General features: G+C 43.3%; 1 long non-coding RNA gene across 1 annotated transcript; it reads right to left on the bottom strand.

Moving 5' to 3' along the window:
* Nucleotides 1–12,063: 12,063 nt before the first annotated feature.
* Nucleotides 12,064–12,432, bottom strand: LOC132870406 (uncharacterized). The gene is made up of 3 exons (XR_009651107.1): nt 12,414–12,432; nt 12,223–12,331; nt 12,064–12,136 (listed from the first exon to the last, which is right to left on the bottom strand). It is a non-coding gene; the product is annotated as an uncharacterized LOC132870406 (long non-coding RNA).

Genomic DNA, 12,432 nt, shown 5'->3' with positions numbered 1-12,432 from the left:
TTTTTGCTGATATTTTTCGAGATTGACTGAGATACAATGCTTCCAGAGTCCGAGATGAAAACATTCAAAATGGCAAAACACCATCACACAGCCAACAACACTACGCCATTTGGCGAAAGAGATGAAAATTAAGAAAAGTTAAACAAACTTACCAACATAACATTTATTTAAATGTCCATTAATGTTACAGGATTTCTTGACTGTCTCTACAGTTGTAGGAATTTTAGGCCCTGTATATTATGGTGCTATCACTGCCTCCATGAACCCGGCTATACGGCCTCTTAAATTTGGCTTGGCAATTAATATCGCTCAGTACCTGAGTATTAATGTTGAAAGAATCCTCAGTGAAATGGTCCGAACACAGTTTGTGGGAAACAGTAGGTGCAAAGTTTTTTCTACGGCAGTAGTGAGCCCACACTTTCCTCAGCTTCGGGTCCTTGGGGAATGCAAAAAAACTTACTCCAGGGCATTTCCCATTGGAATTATTGCAACCATAAGCAGCACAATACACCATGATGTTCAATGTACGTTAAAGACTATAAAAACAATTTTCTTGTCATCCACTTCTCCATTCATCTACCCGCTTGTGCTGTACCCGAAAGTTTTTGTGACGTATGATCACGTGACAGCGGCTCTTCCGGTTGTAAAATATGCATATCGGAGCTCGAGCAGAAATGCCATATAATCATCACGAATATAACAATTTTGCTAAATTTAGTAGATGATTTTGTATTTGTTGATGCAATTAATTCATATTTTTAATGGAAAGAAACTGATCTAGCGTGCTTTTATGTTTCATGTCCCATATCCTTTAAGGAACACTGTTTTTTAAACATTTCAATAATTTTCTCATGCATGTGTTGATAAACTGGAGATCCTCAGCCCATATTTCCTATTCAAACACCTTTCCTAGATACTAATTTTGTCCGCAGTCATGATTACAATCACCTGTTGATTGATTGATTGATTGATTTTTATTTCGTAAAATAATGCACAAAATACATAGTGTACATTTAAGATACACGGATAACACAAGATAGTGTACAACACTTATTTCCATTCTGGTCTGGCAAATGGAAATGCTGTGATTTGGAACAGGTGTGGTTGACATCACCTGTTTCAAATCACATCATTATTTAATTGCTTTCGCCTTAAATTGCCCTGTCTCAACTTTTTTGCAATGTGTTTCAGGCCTGAAACGCAGGAATGGATGCATGGTATATTAACAAATGAAATGAAGTTAACCAGACAAAAATAGAAATATCTTGGGCTCGTTCATACAGTCTGGTTGGAAGCACAGGTGTTACCTGCAGGGCATTTCTGCCTGTCGTACCTCCGACGGTGCCAGTGGGCCAGCCACAGGGTCGTCAGCTGGGAGTCACCCTTCACAGATGTTTTGCCCCTTTGAACCCAGAATATCTCTAGGTGGTGGGGCAGTGATGGGGACGTCTCCTTACTGCTCTCTGTGGTTGGCCCTAAGAACCAAGGCTCTGGTCCTTGGTTCCCCCACTTTGGGTCTCTTCTTCTGAGCCAGAAGCTCCCTTTCTCTACCTCCTCAGCCAGTTCCCTGAAGGCCTTCTTCTGCTTGGACCTGGTGACTCCAAGGGTCTTAAGTAGCTGTTGAGTGGATTTTCGAATGAAGCCTGTGCATCTGTCTTCGACAGGGTAGGTACATACCTTCCACCCTGCTTCTGTACAATGCAATTCGCAGAAGCAGGAAATATGGAAGTGCAATGAAAATGTAGAAATCAATAATCCAATATGAGTCGGTTATTCAGAGTCCAACTTAAGTCCATAAGTTGCGTCAGTATTTACATGGGGAAAGTTACACGTATTCAGAGTTGAGTTACACACGTTTAAGTTGGTTTTCTGGACGCCCTATTAAGATTATCCGAAATGCCTGTGTGTACTTCACACCTCTAACACTGCCATTTCATTTAAGCACAAGGAAAAAAATGAGGGATTGAAAATGCGGACTAAAGACGCAGATGCAGATTGCAAGCATTCAAATAAACATTTAATAAGAGTCTAGTATATTGCAGGAATAGCCCTAGTTGTAATCGTACTGAAAATGTGTTAATCTTTTAACAATAATACTTTTATCCTCATTATGCAGCAGCTTAAAATAGCACTTGATCCAGCACATCCTATTATTATGCATTTATCCATCCATCCATTATCTGTAGCCGCTTATCCTGTCCTACAGGGTCGCAGGCAAGCTGGATCCTATCCCAGCTGACTATGGATGAGAGGCGGGGTACACTCTGAACAAGTCACCAGATCATTATTATTATTATTATTATTTCCTCTTCACAGGCTGATCTTTGCCGGTTTTCGCCAAGGAGTGGGTCATAACAAATGACCAAGGGTCCTGGGTGTTCATTCTTTCACCACGATCAGGTCTGAAGCACTCTTACTCTCAGTATCCTTACTGTTCCAAGCAGCATTGTCTTCTGTAACATTGATGGTGCCATTTTAATTCCAAGTGTTCCTATCTATTTGCTGACGTCAATCGTTACACAACCAAGCACACCTACTACCGATGAGATGACCATTACCTCTTTTATTTGCCAAAGTCTAGATATTTCTTTCCTGAGATCTTGATATTTCTCTATTTTCTTAAGTTCCTGCTCATGGACCCTGGAATCACCTGGAATGCAATATCTATTATTATTATTATTATTCATCCATCCATTATCCTTAACTGCTTATCCTGTACAGGGTGGCAGGCAAGCTGGAGCCTATCCCAGCTGACTATGGGCGAGAGGCGGGGTACACCCTGGACAAGTCGCCAGGTCATCACAGGGCTGACACACAGAGACAAACAACCATTCACACTCACATTCACACCTACGGTCAATTTAGAGCCACCAATTAGCCTAACCTGCATGTCTTTGGACTGTGGGGGAAACCGGAGCACCTGGAGGAAACCCACACAGATACGGTGAGAACATGCAAACTCCACACAGAAAGGCCCTCGTTGGCTGCTGGGCTCGAACCCAGAACCTTCTTGCTGTGAGGCGACATTGCTAACCACTACCGCCATTTATTATTATTATTATTATTATTATTATTATAAATTATGGTATGCTCGGGGACAAACGTAGCGGCCGGCTCACCTGCTCAGCAGAAGTAGTTAACGCTTTCCTGCATGACACTCTGAGCGATCCAATGAGAGAACAGGAGCTGGAACCTAATAGAGCCCTTATTATCCCAGCTCCACCAACAACAATGTTCGATCTGAAGGAGCCTAACCTGAAGGAGGTTGAGGAGGTAATCAAGGCAGCACGCTCTTCCTCTGCTCCAGGGCCCAGGGGTGTACCATACATTGTGTACAAGCGTTGTCCCCAGCTCCGGTGTCACCTCTGGAAAATCTTGAAGGTGATATGGCGAAGGGGGAGAGTTGCTGACCAATGGAGGTGTGCAGAGGGAGTGTGGATCCCCAAAGAGGAAAATTCAAAGTGTATCAGCCAGTTTCGGTCCATCTCACCGTTGAGCATCGAAGGGAAGGTGTTCTTCAGCATTGTTTCCCGGAGACTCAGAGTTTCTTCTCAAGAACAACTACATCGATCCCTCAGTGAAAGGGGGGTATCCCCGGAGTTCCTGGTTGCTTAAAGCACACTGGGGTAGTCACACAGCTCATCAGAGAAGCCCATGAGAACAGAGGCGACTTATGTGTGCTGTGGCTGGATTTGGCCAATAATGCGTATGGATCCATTCCACATAAATTGGTTGATCTTGCACTACATGGCCACCACGTCCCCAGTGCGATCAGGGACCTGATCCTGGATTATTACCACAACTTCAGGTTGAGGGTCACTTCTGGGGAAGTAACTTCAGACTGGCATTGGCTGGAGAAAGGGATAATAACTGGGTGTACCATCTCAGTTATCCTCTTTGCCCTGGCGATGAACATGGTGGCCAAGTCAGCTGAGGTGGAATGCAGAGGCCCTCTAACCAGGTCTGGCGTATGGCAGCCCCCCATAAGAGGATTTATGGATGACCTTACTGTGACAACAATATCAGTCCCAGGAGGGAGGTGGATCTTGCAAGGCCTTGATAAACTTGTCACCTGGGCCAGGATGAGCTTCAAGCCTACCAAGTTAAGATCCATGGTGCTAAAAAGGGGGAAAGTGGTTGATAAATTCCACTTCTCCTTGGCTGGAGCTGCTATCCCCTCCATTAGTGAGCAGCCAGTGAAGAGTCTGGGGAAGCTGTTTGACGTATCTCTGAAAGACACCGCCGCCATTCAGAGGTCCAATAAAGAGCTGGAAAGTTGGCTCACCAAGGTCGACAAGTCAGGCCTGCCAGGCAGATTTAAGGCCTGGATCTACCAGCACTCCATCCTACCACGGGTTCTATGGCCTCTGCTGGTGTACTCAGTCCCAGTGTCAACAGTGGAGTCCCTGGAGAGGAAAATCACCAGCTTTCTCCAAAAATGGCTGGGCCTCCCTCACAGCCTCAGTAGTGCAGCCCTCTACAGGACCAGCAACATCTTACAGCTCCCATTCAGTGGTCTCACTGAAGAATTCATGGTGGTACGCACAAGAGAAGCCCTTCAGTACAGGGACTCCCGGGACCAGAAGGTGGCAACAGCTGGCATTGAGGTGCGAACCGGGAGGAAGTGGAGAGCAGAGAGAGCAGTGGAGGTGGCAGAGTCACGCCTCAGGCAGAAGGAGCTGGTGGGGATGGTGGCCATTGGGAGAGCTGGTTTGGGCTTTTTCTCAAAGACCCAAGTGGGCAAGGCCCAAGGGAAGAAGAGACACCAGCTAATCCAGGAAGAGGTCAGAGCAAGCGTGGAGGAAGAGCGAGTGAGCAGAATGGGGGGGGCTCAGGCAGCAGGGGGCATGGATAAAGTGGGAGGGTATCCTACAGCGCAAGGTCACCTGGACAAACATCATGCAGGCGGACCTCCATCGCATTCGTTTCCTTGTCCAGGCTGTATATGATGCCCTACCAAGCCCCGCCAACCTCCATGTGTGGGGCAAGAGTGAGTCACCAGCATGCCAGCTATGCTCTGGAAGGGGATCCTTACAACATCTGCTGAGTAGCTGTCCAAAGGCCCTTGTAGAAGGTCGCTACCGCTGGTGCCATGACCAAGTGCTGAAGGTGGTGGCAGAAAGCATATGTAATGCCATCACCCCTGGCAAACACCATCTTGCCCCGAAGACCAAAATTAACTTTGTCAAAGCTGGAGAGGAACCCTGCCGACAGCGTAGAACAAGGTCAGGGTTCCTCTATACAGCTGCAAGCCGATCTGGGGAAGCAGCTGAAGTTCCCTCAGCATGTTACTACAACATCACTCCGGCCAGATATAATCATCATCTCCGAGGCAACAAAACAGCTGATTGTGCTCGAACTCACAGTGTCCTGGGAAGAGCAGATGGAAGAGGCAAATGAAAGGAAACACGCAAAGTACCAGGAGCTGGTGGAGAAGTGCCGGGAAGGGGGCTGGAAGACTCATTGCGAGCCAATAGAGGTGGGCTGTAGAGGATTTGCAGGGCACTCATTCTGCAAAGTCCTCAACCAACTGGGCCTAACAGGAGTGGCTAAGAAGAGGGCCATCCGATCTGTATGTGAAGCCGCAGAGAAGGCCACAAGGTGGCTGTGGATAAAGAGGGCTGATCCATGGACGGTTGCTGCTGGGACGCAAGCTGGGGTCTGATCAAACTCAGCTGGGTCGCCTGGGCGAGGGTGTCTGATGTTGAAAGACCCGAAACACCCAGTGACCCCAGGTTACATCACTGATGATGCGTCCCAGTGCATCCAGAGGATGTATCTTGCACACATTATTATTATTATTATTATTATTAGTAGTAGTAGTAGTAGTAGTGGTAGTAGTACTACTACTACTACCACCACTATTACTACTACTATTAGGAGAGCAATTGTTCAGCAGAGAGGCCAGAATTATGAAATTATTAACACTGCCCTAACTTGTCAGCTCAGTGATATTGCTAAAGTATGGAATCCAAGGCAAAATGTACTGAAAACCATATTTAAAAATCATCACCCCAATTATAGCAATGTCGCTTCAGAGAAATCATGGTTTGAATTTTCAAAAATGAAAGTTCAGTTTTTTTCTGACATAATTCCATTACTGACTAAGTTAAAGTACTGAAGTGCTTGCTTTTAAAAATACTTAACCTAACCTGCATGTCTTTGGACTGTGCGGGAAACCGAAGGAAACCCACGCAGACACGAGGAGAACATGCAAATTCCAGACAGAAAGGCCCTCAAACCCAGGACCTTCTTGCTGTGAGGTGACAGTGCTAACCACTACACCATCATATGTAGAAATCACCTTTAAAAAATAAAAAAATTGCATTTCCCATAGTCTGAACTTTTTCCAATTATGGGTTTTTAAGTACAATGTTGCACAACATCCAAATTGAATTATTTTTAATTATTAAAAAGGAAAATTTTATTCCTATGATTCTGCATCATACATGTCAAGTTATACAGTTTCCCCATATTTTGTACAGGAAAATGCAATTATTTGGCTAATACGGCGTATACTGATTTTCATACGGGAAAATTACTTTATGTATTAGAGATTTTTTCCGTTACTCAAAGAGAATTTTCTTCGCATGCACCATTTATTTTTTCAAACACGCATACCCAGTGAAATGGAACTACAGTGGTGCTTAAAAGTTTGTGAACCCTTTAGAATTTTCTATATTTCTGCATAAATATGACCTAAAACAACATCAGATTTTCACACAAGTCCTAAAAGTAGATAAAGAGAACCCAGTTAAACAAATGAGACAAAAATATTATACTTGGTCATTTATTTATTGAGGAAAATGATCCAATATTACATATCTGTGAGTGGCAAAAGTATGTGAACCTTTGCTTTCAGTATCTGGTGTGACCCCCTTGTACAGCAATAACTGCAACTAAACGTTTCCGGTAACTGTTGATCAGTCCTGCACACCGGCTTGGAGGAATTTTAGCCCATTCCTCCGTACAGAACAGCTTCAACTCTGGGATGTTGGTGGGTTTCCTCACATGAACTGCTCGCTTCAGGTCCTTCCACAACATTTCGATTGGATTAAGGTCAGGACTTTTACTTGGCCATTCCAAAACGTTAACTTTATTCTTCTTTAACCATTCTTTGGTAGAATGACTTGTGTGCTTAGGGTCGTTGTCTTGCTGCATGACCCACCTTCTCTTGAGATTCAGTTCATGGACAGATGTCCTGACATTTTCCTTTAGAATTTGTTGGTATAATTCAGAATTCATTGTTCCATCAATGATGGCAAGCCGTCCTGACCCAGATGCAGCAAAACAGGCCCAAACTATGATACTCCCACCACCATGTTTCACAGATGGGATAAGGTTCTTATGCTGGAATGCAGTGGTTTCCTTTCTCCAAACATAATGCTTCTCATTTAAACCAAAAAGTTCTATTTTGGTCTCATCTGTCCACAAAACATTTTTCCAATAGCCTTCTGGCTTGTCTGCGTGATCTTTATCAAACTGCAGATGAGCAGCAATGTTCTTTTTGGAGAGCAGTGGCTTTTCCTTGCAACCCTGCCATGGACACCATTGTTGTTCAGTGTTCTCCTGATGGTGGACTCATGAACATTAACATTAGTCAATGTGAGAGAGGCCTTCAGTTGCTTAGAAGTTACCCTGGGGTCCTTTGTGACCTCGCTGACTATTACACGCCTTGCTCTTGGAGTGATCTTTGTTGGTCAACCACTCCTGGGGAGGGTAACAATGGTCTTGAATTCCCTCCATTTGTACACAATCTGTCTGACTGTGCATTGGTGGAGTCCAAACTCTTTAGAGATAGTTTTGTTACCTTTTCCAGCCTGATGAGCATCAACAACGCTTTTTCTGAGGTCCTCAGAAATCTCCTTTGTTTGTGCCATGATACAAACATGTGTTGTGAAGATCAGACTTTGATAGATCCCTGTTCTTTAAATAAAACAGGGTGCCCACTAACACCTGATTGTCATCCCATTGATTGAAAACACCTGACTCTAATTTCACCTTCAAATTAACTGCTAATCCGAGAGTTACACATACTTTTGCAACTCACAGCTATGTAATTTTAGATCATTTTCCTCTGTAAATAAATGGCCAAGTATAATATTTTTGTCTCATTTGTTTAACTGGGTTCTCTTTATCTATTTTTAGGACTTGTGTGAAAATCTGATGATGTTTTAGGTCATATTTATGCAGAAATATAGAAAATTCTAAAGGGTTCACAAACTTTCAAGCACCACTGTATTTTCGATTTATGTGGTTTTATAGTTGCATGTGGTTTTCTCGGTCATTTAAGTCCATCGGCTTGGACTGCCCAGACTTCTGTAATGGCTGCAGAAGTTATGTTCTGCCAATTTCTCGTGGAGCACAACATCCCCCCGACTGTGGCAGACCATTTTTCACAACTAGGGAAAAAAAATGTTTCCCGATTCAAAGACTGCACAGGTAAGCATTATTATTATTATTATTATTATTATTATTATTTTAGTTTTTACTGTTTGCATGTAGGAAAGCTTCCTCCATGATGATGATAATTTCGGGAGGCCATAGTGGGAGTCGCCGTTTATACAACGGCAACTGTAGTTATCCGGCGATTTCTGGTTTCGCTTCCCTAAACATTTTAATTGCTGATAGATATTATATGTAGACACAGATGACCAACACTTGTTACGACCATCAGTCGTCAGTAAACTGGAAAAGTATTGAATGAAGAGTAATGGTGGTAACGACCGTTGGTAACCTGTCTCTAAAATGTGTAGTAGGGGATGGAAGCAATTTAACACGATCTACATGTTTGCCGTGCTCTGATTTTCTTTTATTGACCAGGAAAATAATAGATGTATATTGGGGAAAGGTCTTTGATGTAAAAACTGCTTTGGGTGTTGCCAGGTTTCCAATGCTGAAACAACTTTTTACTGCTTTGCTGTGCCTCCCACATAGCAATGCAGATAGTGAGAGGGCTTTTTCATTGGTTAGGAAAATTCATACTGAGTACAGAAAAAATATGGCTGCAGACACATTAACTGCATATCTGCAAATTAAAATGAACTGTAATGAGGAGCTACAACTGCTACCCATCCATCCATTATCTCTAGCCGCTTTATCCTGTCCTACAGGGTCGCGGGCAAGTTGGAGCCTATCCCAGCTGACTATGGGTGAGAGGCGGGGTACACCCCGGACAAGTCACCAGGTCATCGCAGGACTGACACGTAGAGACAAACAACCATTCACACTCACATTCACACCTACGCTCAATTTAGAGTCACCAGTTAACCTAACCTGCATGTCTTTGGACTGTGAGGGAAACCGGAGGAAACCCACACAGAGAACATGCAAACTCCACACAGAAAGGCCCTCGCCGGCCACTGGGCTTGAACCCAGGACCTTCTTGCTGTGAGGCGACAGTGCTAACCACTACACCACCGTGCCGCCCACCAACTGCTACCCAAGCAGTGATATTATAGCTAGTGGCAAATCTGCAACATCTTTGTACAACAAAGAACACTCAAAAAAGGAATAAGATTTCAATTCTTGTTATAAATTACTGGGAAGATTTTCAATTTAACTTCATAATTTATTAATATTTTCACTTATCCTGGTTTACATAATATACTTGATGTGGTTCAGTCATCTTTAGTTGGATCGAACACTGCTTGCGGTGTCAACACTTTTTTCTCAAATGGAACTTTTACTAACCTTCATTTACTGTTTGACATTTCATCTCATCTCATTATCTGTAGCCGCTTTATCCTGTTCTACAGGGTCGCAGGCAAGCTGGAGCCTATCCCAGCTGACTACGGGCGAAAGGCGGGGTACACCCTGGACAAGTCGCCAGGTCATCACAGGGCTGACACATAGACACAGACAACCATTCACACTCACATTCACACCTACGGTCAATTTAGAGTCACCAGTTAACCTAACCTGCATGTCTTTGGACTGTGGGGGAAACCGGAGCACCCGGAGGAAACCCACGCGGACACGGGGAGAACATGCAAACTCCGCACAGAAAGGCCCTCGCCGGCCACGGGGCTCGAACCCGGACCTTCTTGCTGTGAGGCGACAGCGCTAACCACTACACCACCGTGCCGCCTTCTGTTTGACACGATTATATATAATTTATTACATGTAACCTACTATTTTAATTAACATACCTATTTAGTACTGCTGTTATATTTCAAGTAATTTTCTTTGGTGGAATGTAATATTGTAGGTGATGTCAACACTTGTCAAATCGAACTTTGTGTAATTTTTATGAACTATTTAATATTAATACATTTTATTTGCAAAATTGACATCAATAATTCTGGTATTACTGATACAATATATATTAAAATAATTAAGTTTATAGTTCAGTCATTCTCTTTAGTAGATAATTGTTTACTTGACTGGACATACAGTGGTATGCAAAAGTTTGGGCACCCCTGGTCAAAATTGCTGTTACTGTGAACAGTTAAGCAAGTTGAAGATGAAATGATCTCCAAAATGCATAAAGTTAAAGATGACTCATTCCCTTTATATTTTAAGCAAAAACAATTTTTTATTTTCATCTTTTACATTTTCTAAAATGATAAAAAAGGAAAAGGGCCCGAAGCAAAAGTTTGGGCACCCTGCATGGTTAGTACTTAGTAACACCCCCTTTGGCAAGTATCGCAGCTTGTAAACACTTTTTGTAGCCAGCTAATAATCTTTCAGTTCTTACCTGGGGGATTTTCACACACTCGTCCTTGCAAAAGCCTTCCAGTTCTACAAGTTTCTTGGGCTGTCTTGCATGCACTGCTCTTTTGAGATCTACGCACAGATTTTCAATAATGTTTAGGTCAGGGGTCTGTGAGGGCCAGGGCAAAACCTTCAGCTTGTGCCTCTTGAGGTATTCCGTTGTAGATTTTGAGGTGTGTTTTGGATCATCGTCTTATTGTAGGACCCGTCCTCTTTTTAACTTCAACTTTTTTACAGATGGTGTGATGTTTGCTTCCAGAGTTTGCTGGTATTTATTCGAATCCATGCTTCCCTCGACCAATGAAATGAGCCCTGTGCCACTGGCTGCAACACAACCCCAAAGCATGATCGATCCACACCCATGCTTCAGAGTTGGAGACATGTTCTTTTCCTGGAATTTGGCACCCTTTTTTTCTCCAAACATACCTTTGCACATTGTGGCCAAAAAGTTCTATTCTTATTTCATCAGTCCACAGGACTTGTTTCCAAAATGCATCAGGCTTATTTAGATGTTCATTTGCAAACTTCAGATGCTGAATTTTGTGGCTAGGACGCAGGAACGGTTTTCTTCTGATGACTCTTCCATGAAGGTCATATTTGTTCAGGTGTCGCTGCATAGTAGAACAGTGCACCACCACTCCAGGGTCTGCTAAATCTTTCTGAAGGTCTTTTGCAGTCAAACAGGGGTTTTTATTTGCCTTTCTAGCAATCCAACGAGCAGTTCTTTCAGAAAGTTTTCTTCATCTTCCAGACCTCACCTTGATCTCCACTGTTTCTGTTAACTGCCACTTCTTAATAACGTTACAATCTGAGGAAACGGCTGCCTGAAAACACTTTGCTACGTTCTTGTAGCCTTCTCTTGCTTTGTAAGCATCAATTATTTTATTATTCAGAATGTGATGGAGTTGCTTAGAGGAGCCCATGGCTGTTGATTTTCGGGACAAGTTTGAGAAGTCAGAGAATTTATACAACTTTGAAATCTGCATCATCTGACCTTTCCTTACGAAGAATTTGAACAAGCCACAGCTCAATAAGCTAATTAAGGTCGGGAACCTTAGTAAAAGTTACCGGAGAACTCAAATGTATTGGGGCGACCAAACTTTCACCTGGTGTTCCTTTTCTTTTTTCCCTCTCCAAACAAAAATAATACACAAATCTTGCATAAAACACTGAAAGGAAATGTCTTGTCTTTACCTTTATGCCTTTTGGTGATCAGTTCATCTTCTGCTCACTGAACTATTCACAGTAACAGACATTTTCAGCAAGGGTGCTCAAACTTTTGCATGCCACTGTAACTGTAAACCCTCACTGTCTTTGTGAGAGAATTTGGATACCTGAAGTGGATACTGACCCTGCCAAGAGTGGAGAAACTCAGCTGGAACAGGAAGGAAAGAATCTCCACGAGATCCATCCCTCTAGACTGGGAGAGGCAACATTCCCCACAATTTCAGAACACAGTTTTCTTTTGACTTTATTTCACTTTAGAGAAACATATGGAGAACAGACCTGCACTGTTCTGAGGTACTGCAGGGTGAAGTACCACAGCTGAGAGGCGGTGTCCAGGAGCAGAAACTGAAACCCAGCTGAAGTGATGCACGGCGCTTCACCAGCCTCACTGACGGAGCGAGCACAGCAAAGGCACGGGATCATCTTTCCTGCTTGTTGTAGTACAAAAAACCCAGAAACCCTAGATTTACCTCTTCATGAGGCCGGCCA

This window comes from Neoarius graeffei, chromosome 22, assembly GCF_027579695.1.
Source record: "Neoarius graeffei isolate fNeoGra1 chromosome 22, fNeoGra1.pri, whole genome shotgun sequence".
Classification (NCBI taxonomy): domain Eukaryota; kingdom Metazoa; phylum Chordata; class Actinopteri; order Siluriformes; family Ariidae; genus Neoarius; species Neoarius graeffei.
The sequence above is the reverse complement of the archived record's forward strand: the minus strand, read 5'-3'. Positions and strand labels throughout refer to the sequence as shown.